Source organism: Mesocricetus auratus, unplaced genomic scaffold (assembly GCF_017639785.1).
Source record: "Mesocricetus auratus isolate SY011 unplaced genomic scaffold, BCM_Maur_2.0 Super-Scaffold_100010, whole genome shotgun sequence".
NCBI classification, from domain to species: Eukaryota; Metazoa; Chordata; class Mammalia; order Rodentia; family Cricetidae; genus Mesocricetus; species Mesocricetus auratus.
Window position 1 is genome coordinate 66,931,962 of NW_024429194.1, and position 5,493 is coordinate 66,937,454.

A 5,493-nucleotide genomic window follows, 5' to 3' on the forward strand; every position below is an offset into this window, starting at 1 on the left:
GTTCGTTGTTTTTGCTCTTTGATTTTTGTCCACTGATGATCAGGGAAATGCTGTTTTGGATGCCACCGTTCTGTAGGCTCGAGTGGCAGTCTCCATGGTTCCCTGGCACCTGTCCCGCTTCTCCCAATCCCACTTACGTCCTCCTAAGTCAAGCAAGAGCTCCTTAGCCCTGGGACAGGGCTTCTTCCCCTCAGAATGCTGACACTGGATAGGAGAATCGTTTTTGTAAGGGGCGGTCCTCTGTAGCATGCGACGTTCAGCAGCAGCCTGGGTGTCCCTGGTTCTGGAAAAGACTAGCATGCTCCAGTTGTCACAGTCAGAAATGGCTCTAGATATTACTGAATGTCCTCTGGATGAAATAATTTCCTGTCAAGGACAATTGTCCTAGAGCAGTGGTTCTCAATCTTCCTAACACTGAGACCCTTTAATACAGTTCCTCATTCGGTGGGGACCACCGACATTATTTTCCTCATTCTGTGGGGACCACCGACATTATTTTCCTCATTCTGTGGGGACCACCGACATTATTTTCCTCATTCGGTGGGGACCACCGACATTATTTTCCTCATTCGGTGGGGACCACCGACATTATTTTCCTCATTCGGTGGGGACCACCGACATTATTTTCCTCATTCGGTGGGGACCACCGACATTATTTTCCTCATTCGGTGGGGACCACCGACATTATTTTCCTCATTCGGTGGGGACCACCGACATTATTTTCCTCATTCCGTGGGGACCACCAACATTATTTTCCTCATTCCGTGGGGACCACCATTACTTTGTTGCTCCCTCACAACTCTAACTGTGCTACTGTTATTAATCATGATGTAAACATCTGATAGGCTGTGTGGCCACCAAAGGGGTTGAGAACCACTGCCCTACAGACACTGAAGAAGAAAGAAAGCTCACCTCAAGTAGAGGCTCAAGGCGCTGGATCCTGCTCCCAATAGGTGTTGCATAGACTGTTCAAAGCCCATCGAAAACTCCTGGGATTACCATTTCCTGTGTTCAAGGAGAGGTGCCCTTTGTTACTGATTTTCTGATTCTAGTGTCCAGTGATGGCAGCTCAGGTTGTTTTTTTGTTTTGTTTTGTTTTATTTTTTGTTTTTTGTTTTTTTTCGAGACAGGGTTTCTCTGTATTGTTTTGGAGGCTATCCTGGAACTTGCTCTGTAGACCAGGCTGGCCTTGAACTGACAGCGAGCGATCCACCTGCCTCTGCCTCCCGAGTGCTGGGATTAAAAGCACACCACCAACACCCAGCGCTCAGGGGTTTTAACATCTCTTCCTAGTTCTTTTTCCAAGGTTCATAGAATAGTAATAGAGCTTAAAAGTTATTATGGGGATGGGAAAGATAGCCTGAGGTTTAAGAGCACTTCTTATTCTTACAGAGGACCCCAGTTCTGTTCCCAGCACCCACACAGTGGCTGACAACTGTTTGTAACTGCAGTTCCAGAGGATTGTATGCCTTCTTCTGGTCTCCATGGGTACTGCATGCATGTAGTACACATAGACAAAACACCTATATGCATAAAATTTAAAAATTAAAAAAAGTTATTATGTCTATGGTGCACACTTGGAATCCCAGTATTTGAGGGGCTAAGGCAGGAGAATTGTGAATTCTAGGATGGTGGGATATTGTGTAGGAAAACCTTGTCTCTAAAAGAAAAGTTACTATGTCTCTCCTTTTGAAAAAACATACTTTTCTTTTTCCTTCCCTTTTTTCTTTTTCTTCATTCTTTCTTCCTTCCTTCCTTTCTTCCTTTCCTTTCCTTCCTTCCTTCCTTCCTTCTTCCTTTCTGTTTTTTTTTGTTTTGTTTTAGGAGACAGGGTTTCTCTGTTTTGGAGGCTGTCAGTCCAGCCTGGCCTCGAACTCACAGAGATCCGCCTGCCTCTGCCTTCCGAGTGCTGAGATTAAAGGCGTGCACCACCAACGCCCAGCCTTTCTGTTTTTTTTTTTTAAGACAGGGTTTTTCTGTATAACAACTTTGGTTGTCCTGGAACTTGCTTTGAAGACAAGGCTGACCTCAAACTCACAGAGATCCACCTGCCTCTGCCTCCCAAGGGCTGGGATTACAGGTGTGTACCACCATCACCGGGCTCTTTTTATTTTCAATCATTTGTGTATGTGTATCTGTGTATGGGTGTGTTCATGTGTGAATTCCCAGGAGCTCTTAGAGACTAGAGGCATCAGATCCTCTGGAGCTGGAGTTAAAAGTTAGTTATGAGCTGCCCTACATACGATGTGGGTATCAGGAGTTGAAATCAGGTCCTCTGAAAGAGCAAAAGATGCTCTTAATTGCTGAGTCACCTCTCCAGCCCCATCCTGTGCCTCTGCTTCAAATCCATCAAATTTAACCTTATAAAGCAAAACTAGTTAATATTTGTTATATGCTTGCTATGTGTCAGAGTGCTTTATATTCTGTGATAAGCTTTTCAGGTATTACCTATTTCATTATACAGGCAAGGAGGTCCAGAGAGATTCATACACCTAAACCATGCAGCTGTGGAGTAGTAAAACATGGATAAAGCCGGGCCGTGATGGCACACACTTTTAATCCTTGGGAGACAAGAGGCAGATGGAGCTCTGAGTTGGAGGCCAGCCTGGTCTGCAGAGCAAGTTCCAGGAGAGCCAGGGCTACACAGAGAAACCCACCACCACCACCACCACCAGGGGTTTTACATAGTTTATGTTGACCTTAAACTCCCTTAGTAGCTAAGGGTGACCTTAAACCCATGATACTTGTACCTCACAAGTGCTGGTATTACAGGCATGCATCATCATGCCTGCAGAATATGCACTTTTAACTGCCTTGCTAAATACCATCCTGTAAGACAAGGGATATTCTTATTTCTGTTTTATAAGTGAGGAAATAGAAAAGCCTATATAATATACAATGTGCATATTATATAGTATATATAACATATGATGTAACTATGTTTTATGATATGCATGTTACATAATATGCATTTAATTTGTATACTATATAACATGCAGAATAGCATACTGAGAGGGACTAAGTTAGCATTCAAACAAAATCTCACTGTTAACCATATTGCACATACCCCTTATTATTAGCCATGTGACTAAATAGGAGACTAGCTTTGATGCTTGCTAAACATAATCTTGGGGGCTGGAGAGTGGCAAACATGAGGGACTGAGCTCAAACCCTTGAACCCATATAAAGCTGTGTGTGCTGCATGTATCAATCCCAGGACTCCTACAGCAAGATGGGAGGTAGAAGGTGACAGGCAGGGACTGAGACTGCGGGTTGTCATGTGACCTCCACAAAGTGGCAAGCCTGTGACACACACATGAACACACATCACACATACACCCAACACAAGCATACCTGCATTAGTCTTTATGTCCTTAATCACAAGAATAAATGTTTGTGAGAGACCTACAAGAGCAAAGTCAACAAGTGTCTTGAAGGTCACTGTCTCCCCTGAACATGTCAAGAGAGGTACAAAGCACTAGGGGACTGCCACTGTGAACTCATCTTTCTGAGTCTCAATTTATCCTTTTAGAAATTGTTCACGGGCTGGAGAGATGGCTCAGCAGTTAAGAACACTGGCTGTTCTTCTAGAGGACCTGGGTTTGATTCCCAGCACCCACACGGCAGCTCACAGCCCTCTGTGACTCCAGTTCCAGGGGTCTGACACCCTGCTTTGGCTTCCTTATGTCCCAGGTACAACATGGTGTACACACACACACACACACACACACAGAGAGAGAGAGAGAACAAAACAAAAAACAATAAAACAAAAACAAAAAATAAACCCATACACATAGAGTTAAATAAATCTAAATAGATCATTATTATTATAGTATTTAGTATTCTGAAAATAGGGAATGGTAGGAACTCCAAAATTAAATGAACACGAGGAAATCAGATCTCCATATTTTAACTTTGTGGCCTTGGAAGGTATATATATTAGGCCACACTCCTTATCAGTAAAATCAAGGGATGCCCATCTCATACTGATGTGACAACTAAGTAAGATAAGCAGCCTAAGTGTCTGGTCGGAGCTGGACATTAGAAAGGCTGTCAATAAACAGCTGAAGATGGTCAATCAATAGTTGAAGACTGTCAATCAACATCTGAAGGCTGTCAATCAATAGCTGAAGGCTGTCAACAGCTCAAGGTGTTTAAAGCTCTCAGTCTCCTTTGGTCTGTAGGGGGTTTGTTGGTGTTTTTGGTGTTTTGTTTTGTTTGTTTTGGGTTAGGGTTTCAGTCTATGAGTGGAGAGCCCTCTAGTGTTCATTATTCCCAAATAGTTCTCAGGCTGACTGAGCCCTCCCTGTGCTAGAAGTTGCAATGTGAAACGCTACTAGAGCTCTCCTAAAGTCTCCTAAACTACACTGAGCACTGTCTGGGAAGCTGAGATTTTGGCTTGGGATATATTTGGAGACCCTGTTTGAGAACAGAAATAATATACAGAGTGGAAAAACGAGACTGGAGGCTGGAGAGATAAAGGACTCAGCCATAGGATCACTGGCTGCTCTTCCAGAGGATCCAGATCCAATGCCCGGCACCCACATGGCAGCTCACAACTGTCTGTAACTCCAGTTCCAGGGGATCTGACACCCTCACACAGGCATGCAGGCAGGCAAAACACCAATGCACATTAAATATAAATAGGTAAATAAAAAGACAAACAAGACCAACAGCTCTGTGGGATTAAAGCAAAGTTGATGGGGAAATGTGGAAGGAAGTGCTGGGTACCCCAGTTTCCTCAGTCATCTTAGCAGGTACAACTTTCATTTTCTTTTGGCAGGTGCTAATGGTGCAGTTTGAACCAAAAGAAAGGAAGTGGGTATGTGATCAGAAGAAAAATTCAGTGGACTGATGTAGGGAAGTCCTGTAGGAAGAAACCAACAATAACAAGTAGCCCAAGCAACTCAAATGATCCTAAAGAAAATCATTTTCTTGGGTCCCACTGAAATGTTGAGTCAACAGTAAGAGTTTAGGAGAAAGTTCTTCCCGGGAAGCCTTTGGAATGTTCGTTTATTATTTATTGGAGGGGGACTTGGAGTATTAAGGAATTTACCCTCCTCCTGGTTGCTAAAGTACCTTCCTACGATTGTAGTAGTCCTACCACGAAAACTGTATCACCTTCATCTACGCTGCTCCAGTTAACTAACCTTTAGTTCACCCAGCAGTAAAAGGGAGGCAATAAGCTCACTCACGACTTTTATGAAAACGTTTTTTTCAAAAACAGTAAATTATTTGTTGCCGCAAAAATTCCCTGGCTGTCAGCTATGACTGCGATTAACTGCAGTGTCTATTAGAAAATTCCAGAGAGACTGAGCCACGAGAGAACCTTGCGCGCTGGGAAGACAACATTTGGAAAATTCTTTCTCCCACAGAAACCGAACCTTCGGCGGACCACACTACCCAGAAGACCTTGCGGCTCGGCGGGCCCTCTCGCCGTGCATTCTGGGATTGGTAGTTTTGGCGCCAGTTCGTCAGCTCGCGCGGTGGGGG